The 25,000-nt window shown below is 45.3% G+C and overlaps 1 protein-coding gene across 1 annotated transcript in view; it reads right to left on the bottom strand.

Moving 5' to 3' along the window:
• Nucleotides 1-25,000, bottom strand: part of dennd1b (DENN/MADD domain containing 1B) — a 133,222-nt gene that overhangs the window by 74,371 nt on the left and 33,851 nt on the right. The gene's annotated exons all lie outside the window — the stretch shown is intronic.

A 25,000-nucleotide genomic window follows, 5' to 3' on the forward strand; every position in this document is an offset into this window, starting at 1 on the left:
ACGGCCATAGCCCCGCCCACATGTGTTGACAGGAAAAGTGACAGTCCCTGAGCCATGGAGACCGACAAGATCACAGATACAACAAGAGTGTGTGTGTGTGTGTGTGTGTGTGTGTTGTCGGCATATATACAGAAAAACAGATGGCCATCTCTCTCAATGTACACAACATTCCAACACCAACCCTCTTCCCTTCCGGAAGGCACACAAATGACAAGAATTTCTCTCGCCCTTCCTTCTCCAACAAGCATCTCTCTCCCTCTCTTTCCTCTCCAACACCCCCCCCTGCCTTCCTCCTCCATTCCTCCAGGTGATGTGTGGGACCTCCAGTATACCAGGGGGATCCAAGACTGGGGGGGGAACCAATGTTGCCACTGTTGTTGTTGTTATTCTGTTGTACACTATTTCCTCTCCCCTCCTCCCCCTTGCTAACCGTTTTCCCAAGACAAAAGAATATAAAGCAGCTAATACATTTGTAGCTCTGAAGGCATGCGTGCGTGCGTGCGTGTGTGTAGAGGCTGCATTATTTATCGGAGGTAGAGACAGGGGTATCACTCAGTGAGACAGCACACTCTGCTCCCCTGGCGGAGGTCTGGCATCACAGCTAACTACAGCACATTACAGGGCCTGCCTCTGTTTCTGCCTATGCATAGCCTTTACATCCGTTCCCAACATAGCAACAACAGGCAGGTCTTCCCTTCCACACTGGCCTGTCTCTGCCTCAGCCTGTTCTTCCCCATGGTGTTAACATGGAGCACACTTTGTTCCGTTGTCTATGGACCACCAATGGATGGATCACCAATGGGTCACCAACAGCTCTCTGAGGGCAGATACTTCTAAACAGGCTGGGGCTGATAGCCCCATAAACCCAGCTCAGTGTTGGGAGAGGGAACCCACTGTGTACTGTGGAGTGAACCACTGTTTATAATATTTAGCATTTTAGTAATTTAGCAGACGCTCTTATCCAGAGTGACTTCCAATTAGTGTGTTCATCTTAAGATAGTTATGTGAGTCAACAACACATCACAATCGTGTCAAGTACAGGGCTGTATTGGAGCGGATCGCGAGCTTCGGGTTCCTCTGTGTCCACGTCACTAAGGAACTATCATGGTCCAAACACACCAACACAGCCGTAAAAATGGCATGACAACGCCTCTTCCCCTCAGTAATCACGGAATATGTTCCGGGATTCATCCGATGGCATTGAGGAGTATACCACATCGTCCCCACAATGATCGTACGTACATATTCCAACAAGAAGCCATGGATGACAGGCAACATCCACACTGAGCTAAAGGCTAGAGCGGTCGCTTTCAAGGAGCGAGACACTAATCCAGACACTTATAAGAAATCATACTGTGCCCTGGGATGAACGATCAAACAGGCAAAGCGTAAATACAGGACTAAGTTTGAATCCTACTACACTGATGCTCATTGGATGTGCCAGGGCTTGCAAACTACTACAGATTACAAAGGGAAGCCCAGCCACGAGCTGCCCAGTGATACGAGTCTACCAGAAGGGCTAAATTACCTCTATGTGCGTTTCGAGGTAAGCAATACTGAAGCATGCATGAGAGCACCAGATGTTCCGGACGACTGTGTTATCATGCTCTCCGTAGCCAATGTAAGTAAGACCTTGAAACAGGTCAACATTCACAAGGCCAGATTAACAGGACGTGTACTCAGAGCATAAGCTGACAAGTGTCTTCACTGACATTTTCAACCTATCCCTGACCGAGTCTGTAATACCTACATGTTTCAAGCAGACCACCATAGTCCCTGTGCCCAAGAGTGCCAAGTTAACCTGCTTAAATGACTACCGACTTGTAGCACTCACGTCTGTAGGTATTAAGTGCTTGACTACAGCTCAGCGTTCAACACCATAGTGCCCTCAAAGCTCATCACTAAGCTCAGGACCCTAGGACTAAACACCTTCACATCGACGTAGGCAAGCACCAGGGTCTTGAAGATGATGCAAGCTTTGTCTGGAAGCCAGTGGAGTGTGCGGAGGAGCGAGGTGACATGGGAAAAGTTTGAACACCAGGTGGGCTGCGGCATTCTGAATAAATTGCAGGGGTTTGATGGCACAAGCGGGGTGCCCAGCCAACAGAGGGTTGCAGTAGACTAGACGGGAGATGACAAGTGTCTGGATAAGGACCTGAGCCACTTCCTGTGTGAGGAATAGTCGTACTCTACGGATGTTGTAGAGCATGAACCTGCAGGAGCGAGTTATGTTCGCAGAGAATGACAGGGTGCTGTCCAGGGTCACACCAAGGTTCTTTGCACTCTGGGAAGAGGACACTGTGGAGTCGTCAACCGTGATGCAAAGGTCTTGGAGCAGGCAGGCCTTCCCCGGGAGGAAGAGCAGCTCCATTTTGTCAAGGTTGAGCTTGAGACAGTGGGCCAACATCCAAGCTGGGATGTCTGCCAGGCACACAGAGATGCATGTCGCCACCTGGGTGTCAGAAGGGGGGAAGGAGAAAAAGTAGTTGAGTGTCATCCGCACAGCAATGATAGGAGAGACCATGTGAGGATATGACAGAGCCGAGTGACTTGGTGTACAGAGAGAAGAGGTGAGGGCCTAGAACTGAGCCCTGGGAGACACCAGTAGTGAGAGTACGTGGTACAGACACAGATCATCTCCACGTCACCTGGTAGTATGCAATCCAAGAGTGTTCAGAGCCTCAGACGGTCAGCCCTGAGAGGACGGAGAGGAGGATCTGATGGTTCATGGCGTCGAAGGCAGAGGATAGATTAAGGAGGATATGAAAAGAGGAGAAAGAGAGTCAGCTATGGCAGTGCGGAGAGCCTCCGTGACACAGAGAAGAGCAGTCTCGGTTGAGTGAGCCGCCTTGAACCCTGACTGGTTATGGTCAAGAAGATCGTTCTGAGAGCGATGGCGAGACAGTTGGCCAGAGCACGCTCAAGTCTTTTGGAAATAAAAGAAAGAAGGGATACAGGTATGTCGTTTTTGATGAGTTGATGAAGGAAGGGAGGAATGGGAGAAGGTCTCCGGAGATAGTCTGGAGAAGGGAGGAGGGGATTGGGTTGAGCGGGCAGGTTGTCAGGCGGCTGGACCTTACTAGTCGCGGGGAGAAAGAAGTCAAGGCGTAGGGTAGTTCTGTGTGAGTGGGACCAGTGGACTCAATAGGCTGAGTGGATAAGGAGCGGATGTCAACAACCTTCTTGGTTGAAAAAGTTGTCAACAGAGAGGGATGGCGGCATGGAGGATTAAGGAAGGAGGAGAAGGTGGAAAAGAGTGTCCTAGGGTTATAGGCAGAAGCTTGAAATTTAGAGTGACAGAAAGTGGCTTTAGCAGCAGATACAGAGGATGGACTGAAAGGATGATAACTAAACTCCCGGAGGACCTTTCCTCAATTTTCGCTCAGCTGCCGTAGCCAATCTGTAAGCCCGGAATGAGTCACTCAGCCACGAAGCAGGAGGGGAGGGGAGGGCCGAGCCGGCCGGAAAGGGAACAGTGCGAGGCATAGGATGTGGAAAGCGAGGAGAGTAGGGTCAAAGAGGCAGAATCAGTAGATAGAAGGGAGAAGGATTTATCAGAAGGAGGAGAGGATAGAAGAGGAGAGAGTAGCGGGAGAGAGGGGAGAGGATAGAAGAGGAGAGAGTAGCGGGAGAGAGGGGAGAGGATAGAAGAGGAGAGAGTAGCGGGAGAGAGGGGAGAGGATAGAAGAGGAGAGAGTAGCGGGAGAGAGGGGAGAGGATAGAAGAGGAGAGAGTAGCGGGAGAGAGGGGAGAGGATAGAAGAGGAGAGAGTAGCGGGAGAGAGGGGAGAGGATAGAAGAGGAGAGAGTAGCGGGAGAGAGGGTGAAGAGTGCGGCGGCGCATAACCATCTGGGTAGGGGCTGAGTGGGTAGGGTTGGAGGTTAGAAGGAGAGAAAGGGAAACAAAATAGTGATCAGAGACATGGAGTGGGTTGCAGTGAGATTAGATAGCGAACAGCCTTTAGTGAAGATGAGGTCAAGCGTATTGCCTGCCTTGTGAGTGGGAGGTGACTGGGAAAGGGTGAGGTCAACATAAGAAAGTGGTGGAAAGAAATTAACTGAAGTCAGGCGTCAGGAAGTTAAAGTCGTGAGCCATCGTCTTGAAATGAGCTTATCAAGGTGTCAAGCTCATTGAATAACTCTCAAACGACACCTGGTGTGCAATAAATGATCATGTTAAGCTGGAGTGGACAGGTGACAGTGACTGCATGGAATTCAATTGAGGAGATAGACCGGTGAGTGGGGGGGGTATCCACTTAAGAGAAATTAGTAGCCTTGTGCCACCACCCTGACAACCACATGCTCTCGAGGACTATGACAGAACACAAAGTCAGATGACGAGAGAGCAGCTGGAGTAGCAGTGTTCTCTGGGCTAATACATATCTCAGTAAGGGTCAAAAAAGTGTAGGGAATGAAAAGCAATATAGGCTAAAATTCACTCAGCCTTATTGACTGCAGACTAGCAATTCCACATGGGTTGTGCGTGTCGGGTACACTAAATTAGAAGGGTTGCAGCCATAGGATGGGGAGTGTCTGTAAAAACCTACAGAAAGAGGAGCAAACTGGGATGGGAAACACACACATACTTGCCAAAGCTACAAAAGAGCAAAATGAGATCATCGTAAAATAACTAGGTAAGATTCTCAAGTGAGAGAGCGGTGTGGAGCCTTCCTCTCTTAACTTCCTCAAATAACTTGGCAGAACGTCTTTGTTTCGGCGACAACACCGCTTGACAATACTGCCGCTGAAAAAACAGGGGAGACTAAAGTATTAACACTAATTTCCTAGCAGAGGTGAAAGACTACTCCCCACACTGACTGCTTGGCAGAAGTGAAGAAAACACCCCCTACAATAAAACACCCTCACAAATTAGCAAGACTGATACACAAATAGGCCTGAAACTAATCTAAGTCCGCAACGACAGTGAAAAGTACTGAGCAATCATACAGTTCAAACAGCAATGATTAAGTAGACTACTAGGTAAAAGACAGAACGTACATTCAAATTCCCCTAGCAAGACGATACCAATATACTTGCTGCTCTTGTAGGAGCTGATGTCCTTCCAAACCATAGATGATGCACTAAGACTATAACAGAACAGAGAGAAGGTCTACAAGCCAGTCCAGATAGTATAGCAGCTAGTGGGAAGAAATTATGGTACTAACTAGCTACAAGCAAATGGTTAAATGCTACCCAGCCAGGGCCTTGGTGTTTCATTTTGGGTGTTAACTTAACAAGCCAATAGTCACTTCTTCGTGCCATGAGAAATAGAGGAAATAAAGGAATGACAAGTGAAGGAGAAAATGAGAGAGAGAGAGAGAGAGAGAGAGAGAGAGAGAGAGAGAGAGAGAAAAAAAATGGAGAAAAAGAGAATTGGATAAAGTGGAAGGGAATCGAGAGACAGAATGTACAATAAGAGAAACAGAAAGCGAGAGTTGTCATCGAGGGAGGGATGGAGAGAGGAGATGAGGAGGGAGGCAGATGCGGCTCAGTTCACCTCCGCTCTCTCTCTCCCCAGGCTGCTCCACTCTGGGGGTTTCGTCTTTAAGCTGTGGCTCTGCTTTATATTCCCCCAGCCAGCTAGCTAGCCAGTCAGCCAGCCATTCTACAAACAAATCAGCCAGCCAAACAGCCAGCCAGCAAGTCAGCCAGCCATTCAACCAACCAACCAACCAGCCAGCAAGCCAACCAACCAGCAAGTCATTCAACCAACCAACCAGCCAGCCAGCCAAACAGCCAACCTATCAGACAGCCATCCAGCCAGCTAACCAACCAGTAGCGCTGAGCAATTAACCAATTTTAAATTTTAAAAATTGGTTATTAAACAACCAATTAACTGACGGCGGATCAATTACTTGAATTCCATTGAGTTGGGTTTATTTTGAGGTTAACTTGCCACTTCTCTATAGAAATCAAATATTCACAAGTTAAATGTTATCAAGAACTACACTACATGACCAAAAGTATGTGGACACCTACTTGTCAAACATCTCATTCCAAAATCAAGGGCATTAGTTCAGGCTTTTCCACTAGATGTTGGAACATTGCTGCGGGGACTTGCTTCCATTCAGCCACAAGAGCATTACTGAGGTCGGGCACTGATGTTGGGCGATTAGGCCTGGCTCGCATTCGGCATTCCAATACATCCCAAAGGTGTTCGATGGGGTTGAGGTCAGGGCTCTGTGCAGGCCAGTCAAGTTCTTCCAAACCGATCTCAACAAACCATTTCTGTATGGATCTCACTTTGTGCACAGGGGCATTGTCATGCTGAAACAGGAAAGGTCCTTCCCAAAAATGTTGCCACAAAGTTGGAAGCACAGAATTATCTAAAATATAATTGTATGCTGTAGCGTTAAGATCTCTCTTAACTTGAACTAAGGGGCCTAGCCTGAACCATGAAAAACAGCCCCAGACCATTATTCCTCCTCCACCAAACTTTACAGTTGGCACTATGCATTGGGGCAGGTAGCGCTGTCCTGACATCCGCCAAACCCAGATTTGTCCGTCAGACTGCCAGATGGTGAAGCGTGATTCATCACGCCAGAAGATCGCGTTTCCACTGCTCCAGAGTCCAATGGCGGCGAGCTTTACGCCACTACAGCCGACACTTGGCATTGCACATAGTGATCTTAGGCTTGTGTGCGGCTTCTTGGCCATGAAAACCCATTTCATGAAGCTCCCGACGAACAGTTCTTGTGCTGAGGTTGCTTCCAGGGGCAGTTTGGAACTCTGTAGTGAGTGTTGCAACTGAGGACAGACAATCTTTAGGCGATACGTGCTTCAGAACATCAGTGGAGGTTGCTGAGGGGAGGACGGCTCATAATAATGTCCAGAACAGAGCATATGGAATGGCATCAAACACCTGGAAACCATGTGTTTGAGGTATACCGTTTCACTGATTCCGCTCCAGTCATTACCTCTAGCACCAACCTCCTGTGGTTGAAAGTCACTGAGCGCTTCAGTAAGGCTACTGCCAATGTTTGTCTATGGAGATTGTGCTCGATTTTATACACCTGTCAGCAACGGGCTGTGGCTGAAATAGCCAAGTCCACTTCTTTGAAGGGGTGTCCAGATACTTTTGTTTATATAGTGTATGTGGGATGCTGGACTGATTAGAAGTTGTAGATTTCATCACCTTCTCCTCCTTCCTCAACCTAGTTCAGCGCAGAAATGTGGTAATTAACTACAATGACCATAATCCATTGTGCCTGTTCTTCCCGGCCCCAGACAGAGGCGGACACACACAGACCATATGAGAATGCACGAGATACACAACAACGAGAGGGATAGAGACAGTTTGTGAGGTAGCTCTACCCAATTGACAGTTGTAGTAGCCAATTAACAGTCTTGAAAGGATGCCTTATTTAATGTAAGGAACTAGAGTGGCGGCAGGTAGCCTAGTGGTTAGAGCGTTGGGCCAGGAACCGAAAGGTTGCTGAATCGAATCCCCGAGCTGACAAGGTAATAATCTGTCATTCTGTCCCTGAGCAAGGGGCATTGTCATGCTGAAACAGGAAAGGTCCTTCCCAAAAATGTTCCCCGGGCGCCGTGGATGTCGATTAAAGGCAGCCCCCCGAACCTCTCTGATTCAGAGGGGCTGGGTTAAATGCGGAAGACACATCTCAGTTGAATGCATTCAGTTGTACAACTGACAAGGTATCCCCCTTTCCCTAGTAAAATGATTTTGTCAGCCAATAGGATGACTCATTCAATGGGGAACACAGAGATAATATGAGACGGTTGTCTGGCTGGCTGGCTGCTACTGCCTGAACAGAGATGAGATAATGACTTTATTATTATGGTCCATTCCTTAAAGTCATCAAATACAAACTAAGTAGTATGCACAACTGAAGTATTCTATTAAAGTAAAGTAAGCAATGCGAATAAATGGTGGTTAATAAGCGATAAGAAGTAACAGGCATACACTAACATTATGGGGCTCTTATTCATTGTTTTATTCTGTGATATTACAGCATTCAACCCAATGTCAGTGTCAGGAAAAAGGCAGGTAATGGCTGAGGGATCTAAAATCGTTGTCATTATTTCATAATGCATTTTTTTTATTTTTTATTGCGAAATTAAATCAAAAACCGTTATTCTATTATTTTTAATAATCGCTCAGCACTACAAACCAATCAGCCAGCCAGCCAGTAGGCCAACTAAGGCTCTCGGCCTCGTCAACAAACAAAAACCAGCCCCATCTGATTTCAATCGAAAGTGACTGGCTGGCTCTGGTCCAGTCCATCCTGATCTGTCAGTGATCCGGTTCTGGGCTCAGAGCAATCGACTCGCCTGGTTTGCCAGGCTGATGGCACCAGTCCAATGACAGTGTCAGCATGGTTCCTCACAGATCAATGCAGGAACCCACGTGTCCCCTCAGCCCATCTCATTCCTCACCAACAACCAACCCTCAAGTCCCACTCTCGCTCCCGTCACCCTGACATTCCTCCTCTGCACTCTCATCTTTCTCTCTAAATCCCCCTCTCATCCCATCTCCCCGTCCCTCTCTCAACACCAACTTCCCAAGCCCCTCTCGTCCCCTCACACCCCGTCCTCCCAGTCCCCCTCTCACCCCCTTTCCCCAATTAGGGTCGTCTCCCAGCCGATCTCTGGCCGTCCGTCCTGCATGCATTGCTTTACCCAGGCCTCTAGCTAACATGACAAAGAGATCTTTAGTATTCACTCTTTCAGATACAGAGTGGCAGGGTCAGCCCGGGTGCAACTTTAAGCTACAATATTCAAAAAACAAATACATGATGCTATGGGATAGCACAGTGGATTATGATCAGATTTGAACTATTTTAGTTTGCTTTCAAGGGAATCCAGAAAAAAAAATCTAAAAACAAACCCAATAGGATTAGGACTCGTATAGAATAGTTTATTATCCTCAAAAGGACATGTTTATTGTCATGACTGATATGGTGTTCAGCAGTGTTCTTTGCTTGGTGAAGATGACCAATATAGTCTACAGTTAACTGTGAGCTTTCACCAACAAGCCAACCATCCTCCTGTTTTTCACTTGGCCAGCAACTGCACCAGATACATTCATTAAAAACAGAATATACCATGGTATTCTAAACGACATTGAAGACAGAACTCTTCTAATGACAGAATTAGACGTGTAAAACGTGCGGAATAGAACAGAGAATCAGGAGAACAATGGGCAGAGAGAGAGAGAGAGAGAGAACTGCAGCAGATCAGATCCTGTGGATTGTGTGGCCTGTGAAACAGCAAGGCAGAGACTGCAGAGATTCCTTTCATTACACTTTAATAGTATGCTGCTGGCTTGCCATCCTGACCTGCGCTCTGTGCCGGTAATAAGAGCGGCCTTCAGAGCTGGACCGAGGCACAGAGCTGGTTTGGGGGGAGGGGGGGTGGGGGGGGGGCTTTACAATTGACACAAGGGCGTTGCATTTTCACATTCTCGCACCGTACCGCACAGGCTAAGGGATGGAAGGATTTCACATATTTTTTCCTTTTTTTCTCCTAGCGGTTTCTCACAGCAACCCCTGGGGGTGGAGAGAGGCTGGCTCTCAGTCTAGCTTGGCGAAGGTTATTTTGGTTAACAACCCCGCCGGGTTACTGAGGGACTTCTTAAGGAAGTGAAGAAGGTGACAGATTGATCCCAGAGCCTCTGCAACCACTGACAGGTGTGTTTGTGTGTGTGTGTGTGTGTGTGTGTGTGTGTGTGTGTGTGTGTGTGTGTGTGTGTGTGTGTGTGTGTGTGTGTGTGTGTGTGTGTGTGTGTGTGTGCATATCGTCGTGCATGCGTGCGGTGCACATGGCCACTGCAATAAAAGGAAGGAAGAGGAGTGTGATGGAAATAGTAGCCACTTCTTGGCCAACCTCTGGACCTCGAACACATCCTCAATCTGTAGCCTTCCTATACTTTCCGCTGGGGCCAGAGAGCCAAGGACAAAATGATGGCCAGAACATCAGTCTCCTGCTAACAGAGATCAGTCTTGCCTTCAACAACCTTTAGGCTATACAGTGACAGAGTGAAACCTTTAGGTGGATTAAAACATAGAGGGAAGAATATGCCCATAGATATTGTTATTTTAAAACAAAACAAATGTTGAAAGAGACAATTATGCTACTTGGTATTATTTTGGTACTATTGTACCATCTCCATAATGTTAAAAAGTTTAGGAAGAGATGTACAATCCAAATGTATCACCAGCCAAATAAAGATGCCACTTAAGCAACAAGCAGAAAGAGAGAGAGAGCGGACATTCAGTTAAATCCTTCCTTTTCGTTTACATCTTTTCTTTTTTGTTTGGGTGAGTGTCATTCCTCTCTGTCTATCATGTACCCTCTTCATATCACAGATGGCTCAGAGAGAGAGCGAGAGAGAGAACAAGAGCGAGAGAGTATTATGATGCAGAGATTCTCCAGAGAATACATTACCATGTGATAGAGGAACAGTCTCTCTCCTTCTGAGACGCTCTGCTAGTGGGCCAGGAGAGGCTCTCGCTACATATGCCCCAAACACACACATTAATTAAGTAGCAGGAGGTGTGTGTGTGTGTGTGTGTGTGTGTGTGTGTGTGTGTGTGTGTGTGTGTGTGTGTGTGTGTGTGTGTGTGTGTGTGTGTGTGTGTGTGTGTGTGTGTGTGTGTGTGTGTGTGTGTGTGTGTGTGTGTCAGCCAGGGAGGCAGCCTGAGCGGGTTTCCCTCTTTAAGCTGTCAGCCCCCATCGGGCCCTGCTCCACTATGAACCCTGGTGTGGGGCTGCTACTAACACATGGTCTATCAGAGGACACGCACACCCACGCGACTGTAATACATACATTGAAGCGATGCAGAGAAGTGCCATCGTGACAGTAGCGCCTAAACATTTGGCAGAATATTGACAGATGTCCAATGTATGAGATGTACTGGAGATTTCCAGGACACTCGAGCACCCCTGCTCTTTCCCTCTCTCCCTCCATCATTCTAGGCACCATCCCCTCTTCTCCTGCCATCCCTCTCATATTTTTGATGTGAGCAGTAAAGAAACATGCATCGTTATAAAGAAATCTCTCTATATCTGGCATCACATCTTCCATAGAAGGACATCAGAAACCCTCTGTTTCTCTGTTGTGAGCTGGAAAGCAATTCAATACCAACCATGTATGTAGGCTAATAGAAGCTGGTGGTTATACAGCAGTACTGCAGCATAGGAGTATTGCAGTGCTTTCCACTAGAGCCGGCTGTTGGCTATACAGCCGATTACAAACACATTTTCAGCTGGCTACTTTTTCCACTTTTCAATTCACAAGTCAGAAAGTCTGCAGAGCCCTCTTCCACTAGAATTAACGATATGCATCTTCCAGCGATCTATTGATAGGACAGGCGCCTGTCAGTCACAATTAGCAACCTGCTGTCTGTCCCGCCTCCAGGATGTGTGCACTGTGGTTGCAGTCTAATTTCTTTACACGGAGGACATTCCATATATTGTGTGTGAATCTGCATGTCCCATACATAGAAATCAAAATGTTTCAGATTAAAATAATGTACTGAACAAGGTGTTATTAAATGTACTAACTCTAGGCCTCCCGGGTGGCGCAGTGGTCTAGAGCACTGCATCGCAGTGCTAGCTGCGCCACCAGAGTCTCTGGGTTCGCGCCCAGGCTCTGTCGCAGCCGGCCGCGACCGGGAGGTCCGTGGGGCGACGCACAATTGGCTTAGCGTCGTCCGGGTTAGGGAGGGTTTGGCCGGTAGGGATATCCTTGTCTCATCGCGCTCCAGCGACTCCTGTGGCGGGCCGGGCGCAGTGCGCGCTAACCGAGGGGGGCGGGTGCACGGTGTTTCCTCCGACACATTGGTGCGGCTGGCTTCCGGGTTGGAGGCGCGCTGTGTTAAGAAGCAGTGCGGCTTGGTTGGGTTGTGCTTCGGAGGACGCATGGCTTTCGACCTTCGTCTCTCCCGAGCCCGTACGGGAGTTGTAGCGATGAGACAAGATAGTAATTACTAGCGATTGGATACCACGAAAATTGGGGAGAAAAGGGGATAAAAAAATAAAATAAAATAAAAAAGTACTAACTCTAAGCTTCTGCTGCTCTATACTACAATTGTGCAGATTCTAGTTTACACCTAGTTTACACCTAGTTTACACACTTTGCCTATATTAACAGTATTGCAAACATTTTTGATTCCTAATGTTAACAAAAGCTGTCTGTGTCATGAGATTTTTATGATGCTTTATTATAAATAACAACACAATTGGTGACTTGTTTTTTAAATATATGGTATTGTAGTCCGTTTTAATGAAGAAATTACCAATGATCAATGTTTCAGATTAAAGAATGTATTACCAATTCTTATAAACAAGGCTAACCCTCTTCTGCCCTATGCATAATTCCTAAATATATGCCTAAATAACACACCCAAAATAAAATACAAATCCTGAACAATGTGGACTGCAAGCATAAATGTGGTACCTACAGAGAACAAGCATCTGTGAAACTACAACTGTAGTTTCAAGACCTTATGTGGGCATTCCTGAATAAGTTCAACAGGACATAAACCATAGCAGAAAATCCTCTGAAACAGTATTTTGCTCTGTTCTTGGGTAGAACAGGTTTTAAGGCATTTGTCCTTGTGTTTGTTCCCTATAAACAAAACTCAGAGGTTACACTGCACCAAGAACCCAGCGTCGAGCCTTCTTGTGAGCAAACTAATTTATAATGTCTTTAAAGTTAAATTTTCTAGCTAAGAGGTTTTCAATTGAAAGGACGGCAAGGCTGTTCAACCCGTCTTGGCACATTGTATATCTCAGATAGAAAGAACTAAGTTCCAGCTTACTGAAGGCACGTTCACCTCCAGCAACTGTTACAGGCATTGTACAGAAGATTCGCAGCGCAATGCACACCTCTCCAAAAATGCTCTGTAGCTGCATCTTGTGGATGGCATTTAGGATCTCTACAGGAGAAAGACCATCTGAAAAAGTGGCACCATATATCGTCTTTAGATGTCGCACTTCATTTTCAAATCCATCTGTGAGATCTTTGGAGTACTTGTTTCTCAATTTGTGGCAAGATACACGAATTTGGTTTCCAGTCATTTTCCTAAACGTAAGTATTGGTGAAAACTCCTCGCATATAGCTGCAATCGTGTGAAACCGCGTGTCCAAATGACTGATTATACTATCCAGAGCCACATCAAACACTGTGTTGCGAAATCCAGGGGCTGACTTCTGTTCATTTGCTATGTCATCTTCAGTCTCATCAGGGAAACTTTTTCATTTTTTTCTGGCGGGTCCTCTGTTCACTGTGAAGCTGAGTAGTTACACCCATTTCATTTGCCACCATGGAGGCTTCTGCCAGAAGAGCGTCACCATTGATTACGCAGAGCCTGTATTTCTTGCTGTAGTGCCTTCATGTGAGCTGCTTCAGTATCCAGAGAAATACTTCCTGACTGAAGAATTAGGCTTCTATTCTCAATACACTGCAACACTTTTACCCAGAAAGTGAGCAGGAAGATTGCCTTGAAAGACATGAAGTAGCTTTTCAGACCTTTTGCCTCAGATTTGGCTTTGTTTGTCAGGCTGCAGGTAGCAAGAAGCATGTCTAGGGCATTTATGATAGACGGTAAATGAGTTGCCACTGGTCGGACCACAGCAATACGCTCACACCATCGCGTGTCTGAAAGGCGGTTAAGACAGCAGCCAGTCTTTTCCTTGAGAATGGCCCATCACTCTGGGCTGGCACTGAACAGATTGTAAAGACGATTCACACAGCCAAAAAAGGTTGAAGATTAAGAGTATGGGAGGCACAAGGTGAGTATGTGGCCAGTGGATTCTTTTCCCTGACATATTTGCACCATTATCAAAGCCTTGACCACAGCAATCTGCAATGTCAATACCATGCCCTTCCAATGCACTCACAATCATTTCAGTAATTCCACTGCCTGTCTTTAAATTCAAGAAAAGGTTAAATTATTTCCCATTCACCTGTTCCCTGAACTTTATATTTGTGTACATATCTCACCAATAATACATTTTGCTCAGTATGGGAAATGTCTGGAGTTGCATCCAATATAACCGAGTAATAGATTGCATCTTCTCTTTCATAAAGTACTGTTTTCAAAACCCACATATTCCTATGAACATGTTTTGTCTCTCAGGGCTGAGGTAAAGAGTCAGTTGTGCTCCTTTCTTTTTGTCGCTGACTTTCTGTAAGTGCTCACGTAATAGTGGGTCATAATTTGACAACAGTTCCAGTAAGCCTAGGTAATGTCCATTATGTACATCATCAAGATTGAGTGATTTCCCCCGGAATGGCAGATTCCTAGATGCTAAGTACAGTGTCACATCCAACATCATTTCTAGAAGTCCTCTGTTTTTATACATTTCTGACTGGATTTGTTTCTGCAGCTGACTGTCTAAACCTGTAGCCTTTGTTACGGTATGCTGCAGATTTTTCCATTTCCAGTAACAGTTCTTGTGAGACACACAATCCTCATGCACTGGTAGTTTGTCATACATTCTCCGCCATTTCACTGATTATTATCCTTACTATTCAGAGAACTGGGTGATGGTTTACTTTGCTCATGAGTAAAAAATTATACATGGAATGCAATATAATGCCTTTACACTCTTACTATAAATAAGCCAGTCTCTCTGCACATTTTCTCTCCCGTTTGCTGACTTACTGTACTGTAAATAGTTTGGGAATGGCTTGCCTTCGGAGTCTGGGGGCATGATTTTATACAGTTCTGTCTCATCACCACACCTGTTGGCTAGTCTGCAAACAATAGCTTATCTTTCATGGTCTTGTACTTTCTCTGGCAACAGTGCTGGATCATCTAAAACCTCATCTTCCTCACTTCAAATCTGTCCATACTCTTCCTTTCCCTTATTACATGCTTGTTCAATCTCTTCCGTCACTCCTTCACTTGCACTGCTGCTACTCTTTAACTCCTCTTCCTCCTCCCTGCTCTCCTCTGCATCAGTCTGTCTGACAGCTTTCTGCTGAGATTCTGCCTACCTGGGGCTCTCTAGGCAATAGGAAGTGAGTAAACAAAGGGAATTTTAGGTGTAATGTTCACTCCTACAAAAGGTTACCATACAAAAAGTCTACTAATGAAAGAAGAAAAAAAAGTTTTAATAGTATACATATCGAAGAGAATACGTATTTAAGTGTGTCTAAGTCATCATGTGCCTAACTTTACTATTTAAAAATGGTATTGTTATGCTGCAAAACAACTGCCTCACCTCCAAGGTCTGCTGTTTCAACTTCATGTAGTAAACACACGTTGGGATCTTTGTCTACAGCAGTAGTAGTAGTAGCATGCAGCAGGCTGCATGTTAGGTTTTCATTTTAGTCTAGCTAGCTCACAAATATCACACAAATATTGGGGGAAACAGTTATAATAATAGCTAATTAGCTAGCCATAGCTGGTAGTGGTAGCTCATCATCATCATCATGTTAATGATTACTGCTCTGACCGAGCCGAGTGAGTCCACGGTAGGCAGCTAGCTATATTGGCTTCTCAAATGGGATGGTTGGGTAGAGATGCCTGATCTGAGAATGGTTATACGTCTTAATTTAATCACACATTTTTTTGTCTAACATTTTTTAAATGATAAACAAATAATTCTCTAAACATTTAGGGGCCCATGAATCATTCATATCCCCCCCCCCCCCCTTAACGACGCCCTTGGTCCCATATAATGTGGTAAATCGAAATCCACTTAGCCTATTGCTTTGTGGCACATTTATTTTGCGTACAGGGTCCGACATTAACGATGCCCTGCTGGACTGGGGCCAGGAAAAACGTGTTGGGATACTGGAACTCGTCAGTCACTGGGCCGACATGCGTTTTGCATCTGAGCAATATGATTGGCTGTTCATTCAACCACCACAACGCTCCCGCGAGTCCACTTCTCAAGCAGTACAGAAGTTGCTGCTTTCACACAGCACACGTGAGCTGTGTCCAAAGCAAAAAGAAGCGCACGTCGATAAACTCGCTGAGTTTATTTTACGGAAAGTGATTTACAAAAGCAAACCTTCAATAGTGAACATACTAGCAATATGCTGGCTACTGTTGATACTAAGTCTGCAAAAAGAAAACAACAAAAATACACCTAGCATTTGTCTTGGCTAGACTAATGTAGCCATTTCGATATCTCTATTGGAAAATCGTATTTTCGTCGTATTTTCAAATCTAGAGTAATGAATTGCATTGCTAAATAATATTAGACAGCTTTTTAATAATCATAACCAAATGTAACCTATTAATAGCTGAATATATAGATGAAGCGTGCCAACCCATAGGCCCTGCATTTAAGTGGAACTGACAGGGTTTTAACTACTTTGCATATACAGCACCAGTCAAAAGTTTGGACACCTACTCATTCAAGGCCTTTTCTTTATTTTTACTATTTTCTACATTGTAGAATAATAGTGAAGACATCACAACTATGAAATAACACATAGAATCATGGAATCATGTAGTAACAAAAAAGTGTATTTTATATTTGAGATTCTTCTAAATAGCCACCCTTTGCCTTGATGACAGCTTTACACACTCTTGGCATTCTCTCAACCAGCTTCATGAGGTAGTCAGCTGGAATGTAATTTGTGGAATTTCTTTCCTTCTTAATGCGTTTCACCCAATCAGTTGTGTTGTGACATGGTAGGGGTGGTATACAGAAAATGGCCCTATTTGGTAAAAGACCAAGTCCATATTATGGCAAGAACAGCTCAAATAAGCAAACAGAAATGACAGTCCATCATTACTTTAAGACATGAAGGTCAGTCAATGCAGAACATTTCAAGAACTTTGAAAGTTTCTTCAAGTGAAGTTGCAAAAACCATGAAGCACTGTGATGAAACTGGCTCTCATGAGGACCGCCACGGGAAAGGAAGACCCAGAGTTGCCTCTGCTGCAGAGGTTAACATCATTAGAGTTAACTGCATCTCTGATTGCAGCCCAAATAAATGTTCAAGTAACAGACACATCTCAATATCAACTGTTCAGAGGAGACTGTGAATCAGGCCTTTGTGGTCGAATTGCTGCAAAGAAACCCCTACTAAGAGGACACTAATAAGAAGAAGAGACTTTCCAGTGGAAATCTGTCCTTTGGTCTGATGAGTACACATTTTTTTATTTTTGGTTCCAACCGCAGTGTCTTTGTGAGACGCAGAGTAGGTGAACAGATGATCTCTGTGTAACTGTCTTGCTTCCGTCCCGCTCCTCGCCCCAACCTGGGCTCGAACCAGGGACCCTCTGCACACATCGACAACAGTCACCCTTGAAGCACCGTTAACTATCGCTCTACAAAAGCCGCGGCCCTTGCAGAGCAAGGGAAGCAACTACTTCAAGGTCTCAGAGTGAGTGACATCACCGATTGAAATGCTATTAGCTTTCATCAAGGCAAAGGGTGGCTACTTTGAAGAACCTAAAATATATTTTGATTTGTTTAACACGTTTTTGGTTACTACATGATTCCATGTGTGTTATTTCATTAAAAACATGTTTTTAAAAACCCTTGAATGAGTAGGTGTTCAAACCTTTGACTGGTACTGTATGAAACAAACAATCATATCAGTCAATAATATAAAATTCCCCTTTTTTACTACCAACTTTATAAGAGCTTTAAAAATTGTTTTTATTTGACTCATCATTCCATGACGTACACGGCGGCATTGTTGGCAGAATTGATGGATGCAGTTCAATGCATGATTAATATAATTCACCAATACATTTCTTCGTCCATAAAAATATTGCTATCAGGTTGTAAATCACAGCTGGCCTGGTACATTGTTTGCTGCCTCCTTTCGAGATGCACTGTTTCAGTTTCAATGACTCAATATTTTGGACAAAAATGGACGAATGTAACGAAGGCTGGGAATGTCAATACAATCAAACTAGCAAGTCAGTCATAAGGTGGCTAATATTCTAGCGTATATATTTATGTATCAAGCTAAAAACACAGAGCCTAACATTAACTAGCTAGCTGCTAGGAGAACGTCATGTCATTGGAGGAGTGGGCGAGTGACTGACTTTTTCCCCTCTTATACATTTTTGGTTGCTACACAGCTAGAGATGCACGTGTCATCTGGTTAGCTAGCAAGAAATGTGAATCACTTTGCTAGCTAGCTAGCTATGTTGAACAACTGTTCTCCAGTTAGCATATCTCGTGTTCGTAAATTCACTCTGGCTAGCTTTTTACTCTGTTTTCAGAGCACTCGTCCAAGTGTGCCAGAATGCAGAATAACTGATGAATTTGCATATGCGCAACACCCGCTGAATGTGACCGGTGTCAGTAAACGTGGGCAAAAAAAAGTTATAATTCGTCACTAACGCTAAATATAACAGGTAAACGGCCTACCAAGCTCTGCCAGGGCGAGTAAAATGTCCAGTGAGGTGTTCTCGCCTTTGTGTCTGGAAGTAGCTAGCTACCAAGCTAGCTAATTTTAGCCAGTAAGCTTGGGTGCATTGTTGGGACACTGCATTCACTGGCAGGCAAGCTGCAGAAGGATGAGCAGGCTATTCCTCATCGTTTATCAGTGCAACAAACTAGCTGAACAAGTTTGAGAGGTTTTATCGATTATTCCTTCATTAGATTTTAGCTCATATTGCACTGGCTAGCATTAGTTGTTGATCTTGTTGATGTGCATATAGGGAAACATAACTTACCTATTTATGGTTGTTTGATCAATAGGACTGTAAAGCTTCCAAATATATGAGGACTCAAGTGGCATTTAGCTACATATTTGCAGAAATCCATTCAAGTGTATTGTGTGACTTCTGCTGAATGCATTCTAATGATCTGAAGTTGCGCTGTTGCAACTGCCTGTAAACACACAATCCAGTTCAAAGTGAATAATGGCAGGCCCTTGAGGCAAATGGCTTGTTTGCATATAGGACTACTGTACCTCTGATTGGCTATGGCGCACCAGTCTGCATAAACTACGGTCCTAGGTTAATTTACTGCAATGTCTATTAATTGTCCAAATACACGGCCACTTTCCCACCTTATATTGCTGTAGAATTTTCACAAATGCCTTAGTATAAGTAATTCCCAAACATTCTAAGAATTTATGAAAATGTCAAAATGACCAGTATCTAAGCGCTCGCTTGTCAGAAAATGTAATAAATAAATGAAATAAAAAAATATTCTTCCTGGGGGTGTATATGAACAGATTGTAATAAGATTTCATGTTGTTAAAATGCTGTCAGTTGCACTTTAAGAACTACACCATGTCTGGGCCAGAATAAATTATGTTCAGACCCATAGATTGTTAGCCAGTAAGCTTGGAGATGCACGTGTCATCGGAAAAAGTTAACGTTGGAATCTGGCGTGTTTCATATGCAGCCAAGGAGGGGCAAATTCATGTGCTTTAATGAACAACAAGCTTGACTAGTTTACAAAAGGTGTCAAACTGACTGAGTAATGTCGATCTCATATCCTTGCCATTCAAAAATCATACAACATAATTATATACCCATGGTATCGCATCGGGACAAGTAAACTAAAAATCTAGTTTGTATTTACGTTATGAAGTCCATCAAGACTTGCCAGATAGTAACGTTAAAGTGACGGTGGGTTTGTGCCCATAGGCAACGTTGTTGCCGGTGATGTCTGGTGAGGACCTGCCTTACAACCTGGCCTACAAGCCCTCAGTCCAGCCTCTCTCAGCCTATTGCGGACAGTCTGAGCACTGATGGAGGGATTGTGCATTCCTGGTGTAACTTGGGCAGTTGTTGCCTGTCCCGTACCTGTCCCGCAGGTCTGATGTTCGAATGTACCAATCCTGTGCAGGTGTTGTTACACCAGTCAAGATGCTCTCAATGGTATAGCTATAGATCTTTTAGGATTTGAGGGCCCATGCCAAACTCTCTAAACCTGAGGGGAAGGAGGCACTGTCGCGCCTTCTTCACGACTGTACCCGTGTTTGGACCATTTTAAATCTTTAGTGATTTGGACACCAAGGAATTTGAAGCTCTCGACCCGCTCCAATACAGCCCCGTCGATGTGGATGGGGGCATGCTCGCCCCCCCCCCCCCCCCCCCCCTCTAGGTCGGTGACGGCCCTCACACCCGGCACAATGTTGCTGTTGTCAAAGCATAAATTAAATGCATTGAGTTTGTCTGGTAGAGAGAGGCATCGTTGGGCTAAAAAAGGTTGGGTCTTTGTAATCCGTAATGGACTGTAGCCCCTGCCACATGCAGCAGGCGTGGGAGCCGGTGTAATATGATTCCACCTTATTCCTATATTGTCCTTTTGCTCATTTGATAACTCTGCGGAGGTCATAGCGGGACTTCTTGTACTTATTCCGGTCCTCGGCCGTAGCCTCAGGGTTGTCTACGATAGCTCTATGTGCGGTAGCCCTGTCCTTTAGCACCAATCTCCATGTTAATCCAGGGGTATTTTATTGGGAAAGCAGCGAACCCTCAGTGGAGACAACGTTGCCAATACATTTTATAATGAAGCCAGTGATGGAGGTGGTTAGCTCGTCAATGTTAATCGGCGGAGTCTCGAAACATATTCCAATCAGCGCTAAAGCGGTCCTGTAGCATAATCTCTGATTCTGGTGACAATTTCTCAACGGAGCGAGTCACAGGTACTTCCTGTTTGAGTTTCTGCATGTAAACAGGAAGCAGGACTACAGAGTCGTAATCTGATTTGCTGAATGGCGGACGAGGGAGGGCCTTGTATGCTTGCGGGTAGAATAACAGTTGTCTCGGACTTTATCGCCCCTAGTGGCGTTGGAGACGTGTTGATGTAAATTGGGCATTCGAGAGTCCCGTTGGTAGCGAATCCGTGATCGGAGGTCATCTATCTTATTATCAAGTGACTGTACATTGGCCAGTAGAATGGCGGGAAGGGTAGCCGGGTGTTTCCTTTGCCTTAATCTCACCAGGATCCCCTATTCTTGCCTCTGTAGCGCCGGAATTTCCTATTGGGTAGCCCAAAAATTGGGTCGGAATTACAGACAGACCCCAGGGCAGATGAGTCAAAGTTGAAGCCAGAATTTGGATAAGTAACTGCCGATCTAATGTTCAAAGTTTTTGTTGGTTGTAAAAAATAATAGCGGATACATTTTGTAAAAATAAAGTAAAAATAAACAACAAAATAATCACAAATAAGCAACATTGGGTCAGAGCTTGCAAAACGGTGGCGATCTGTCCATTATAGTCTGAATTCAGACATTTTCAGTCACTTAAATTGTAAACACAATACCACAACTGGGAGGTAAACTCAAAGTTTTCAATCATTTCACTGTGTATTTCAGACGGAATCAAGGCATTAGAATTTACCAGAGGCCACCAAAATAGAGCTTGTTCTGCAAAAATGTCTTAACTCAGAGGGGGAAAGCCACCCCAGACAACCCCCAGCCTGGGGTAGCCTGGCTGGCTACTTTTTCTATTTGGCTGAATACTCCATGTGCTTGTGGAAAACACGGGTATTGTTGCAGTGGTATAGCCATAGTGAAACAGGCTATAGACTATAAGGTGGAAGGAACTATGAGACACCATGTGACCAACAGGTCTACCTTGTTCCACAATCTCTGTTCTGTTAGCGGAACAGAGTTCTTTACCAGAACACCTCCCTGTTTTTAGAACAGAATCTGGTAGAGGACTAGGTTGCCAAGATACACCTGCAGTGCCCTATCCCTTTCCACGACTGTCAAAAACACACCCTCCGCTCCTCCTCTTTCCTTTCCTCGACGCAGTTCTCTCCTCTCCTGCACTTTACTTTCTTCTCTTCACTTCTCTCCCCTCATCTCCCACTCAGCCCCTGCTCTCTCCTCCCCTCTATCTATCCTAAGAAGCAGCCCAGGGGTCAGTGTAATCAGGACCCATGAGCAACAAAGGCCATCAGTTAGATGTCCAGAGGAGTGCCTGTATAAAGGCCAGCTCAGCGGGGCGAGTCTTTCCATTAGGTAGTGCCCCACAACACCCCAGAGAGCGGGCATTGAGGGGCTAGAGACAGATAAACACAAACACACACATTATAGGGCCTTGTCTGACACTGCTGTCAGGGTGCAGCGAAGGGGAAAGACGAGACCCCTTGACACACACAGACGCAGAAGTGAAGACATAAACACACACACACACACACACCGCCTCTTTCCTCATCTCTCACTGCTCATCACCCCGTTACAGCCCTACAAAAACGGCCGTCATAACAGCAGCAACCGTAGCGCTGGCAAGGCCCCTATTCTCACCCCATCACTCCACATGCCTCCCCCTCTCCCCTGCCTCCCACGCCTACGCCCAACTGTCAGTCTACCCCCTGCCCCTGCGTTTCTCTTCCTCCTTCCCCATGTTACCCCATCACTCTCCCCTCTGATGCTCACCCTCCCCGGCCCAGGGATGGGTCCACCAATCATATGGTGTCAGTGTGGATGCTCTGATGCGCCATGGTGTCAGAGATAGACTAATATCTGCTCTGAGAGAGGAGACCCCTGGGACAGCAACACTGGCTCTTTCCATTTCTCTACTGACTGAGACCACACTGTCTGTTAGTCTGCCTATTGGTCTCTCGCTCTGCTTCCATCTATCTGCCTCTCTGAGTCTCTCTGCCTGCCTTTCTCTCCATCTGCCTCACTTTGACTCGCTCTGCATCTAAACACACACCAAACAGGTGTTAGGGTAAAAACACACAATTGGATTGTTGAATATGTAGCCGTGGTACAGATTTACTCTATAGTAGCAGTGTCCAGTACTGTAAACGTTTTACTGCATTTATCTGGGACTAATGTAACAACACATGCAGAAAACTGCTGTTTAGGTGTCATTTGTAATTTTCTGCCACAGCTGCCACTGAGAAGAAATGGGAGAAAAGACAGAGAGGGAGAGACGCATAGAGAGGCTATCAGCATGACTCAATGCCCTGATAAGTTTGGAAAATATCATCCCTGTGTGTGCAAAAGAGAGAGAGAAACAGAGACAGAGACCAGTGTGTGTGTGTCTATGTGTGTCTGTGTGTGTCTGTGTGTGTGTCTGGACCAGAAGTCCCCACAAGAATAGTAAATGAACAAAAGTATGATCAATTGGGGTCAAATGCTATTTGTAGGGGGTTTGGGGTTAAGGTTAGAATTAGGTTTAAGGTTAGGAGCTAGGGTTAGTTTAAGGGTTAAGGTTAGGAGCTAGGGTTAGGGTTTTTGGGTTAGGGAAAATATTATTTTGAAAGGGACTGAATTGTGTCCCCCTACAAGGTTAGTTATACAAGACTGTGTGTGTATGTGTGTCCCCAATTTTTAAGAACTTTGGGATGAGATCTGAGAGGAAACAGATAGATTTCCATCTGTCTATTTCATTTGAAAAAAAAAAATCCTTCTTACGATTCAAATATATGCTTTAGCCATCTCTCTCTTTCCCCTTCTCTATCCCTCTCCACATGGCAGCTGTAGATGACCAGGACATCAAGAGTCTCAGGGGCTGAGGGAGCAGGAGGGAAAGAAAAAAAGAGCGAAAGAAACATGGAGAGAGTGAGAGATGGAGAGCGTTTCTCACTTCATATTTATCCGCCCTGGCGTGCCAGCCTGCAGCCTGCTCTCCTTTGAGCCTCTATTCAACCACAGAACAGAAAAAAATCCATTCATATTTCCATAATCCACACTCCTGTCTGTCTGTCTGCCTGCCTGCCTGCCTGCCTCCTCCCCTCCCTCCCTCCCCAGGGGTAGACTAACCCCTCCACCCCGATCCTACAACTGTCATTACGCCGGGCAACAATACCAGGCCAAACAAAAGGAGGCCTGCGGAGACTGTTAGCATCTGCAGCCATATGCTGCTACTCTCCTGGAGAAAAGAGGAGTGACTGACTGATTGACTGGCTGCAGCTCCTCTCCTCACGGCCGCAGCGTGGAGCCACAAAGAGGAAAAGGAGCCCAATTCCTGGTAATGAGCTGTGTGAATAGTATACAGGCCTTTCTGGCTGCCGACGGAAGAAAGGCCATGCCGTCTGCACACAGTCACACCACGCCATAGCTACACTAGCCATCTTATCCACACGCACAAGCTGGTCAACAACAGAGAGAAACAGAGATAGCAAGAGAGAGCGAGAGGGGGAAACTAACACTTTTGTTACTTAATGCTCGTGATTTGCACTATTTGCCTGTAGCTGCACCAAAACTTCAATATTTTCCTTCCTAGCTTGTTCTCGAGCTTCTTTTTAAATAGGGAGTCAATTTGTTTTCAGCGCTTTTATTTCTCTGACTGAAACTCGTTTTCTCATGGCACCCTCTTGTCTTTCTGCAGCAAACATATGGCGAGCAATATGTTTGAAACATCGAATCGCAAAAAAATCACAGTATATAATTGCAATACATATCGTATCGGCACCGAAGTATCGTGATAATATCGTATTGTGACACGCGCACACACACACACACACAGGGATCTAGTTGTATTAGGGGGTAGCAGACAGATAGAGCCGGGAGCGTCTCTACAACTCGTTGATTCTTCAAAGCCGTTTCTTCTCTGCTGTGGTACATACACACACAGTTAGCCTACGCATATTCATCTCTCCCTCTACTCTTCCATTCTTGTTTCTCTCCCTTCCTGTGATCGGCTGCAGTCTGCCCACTGCTCTGCTCTAAGACCTGTGTGTGTTCCAGCACCTTTCAACACACTGGCCTGGTCACACCACAATATGGTCCATACCTCCGCCGCATCCCTCTAGCCCTCCACTCATCCCGTGCTTTTAGGACCACAATATGGCAGTGTTAGACCCACAGCTCACACACACACACACACACACACACATCTTGTAGAGTCAAAGATCACTACCAAAACGACAACCAGTATTACCATTTTTTGTAACTTACTTAGACAGCCGTGCATAATTAGTTATCTTCGACAAATGCACATTTTAGCACTGTCTTCTAATGTATGATCCTTACTATTAGCTGGGACTGTGGTGCTAAACTGTCCCAGCTAGCTAATTCTGGGAAAATCTAAGTCGGAGACAAAGAACAAGACACCATTTGGTTTTAGTGCTCTTTCATTCAATGGTAATGAAAAGGCAGGTAGCGACGACTAACAGGGAAACTAATAGAAGTA

Source organism: Salvelinus namaycush, chromosome 8 (genome assembly GCF_016432855.1).
Source record: "Salvelinus namaycush isolate Seneca chromosome 8, SaNama_1.0, whole genome shotgun sequence".
Lineage (NCBI taxonomy): Eukaryota > Metazoa > Chordata > Actinopteri > Salmoniformes > Salmonidae > Salvelinus > Salvelinus namaycush.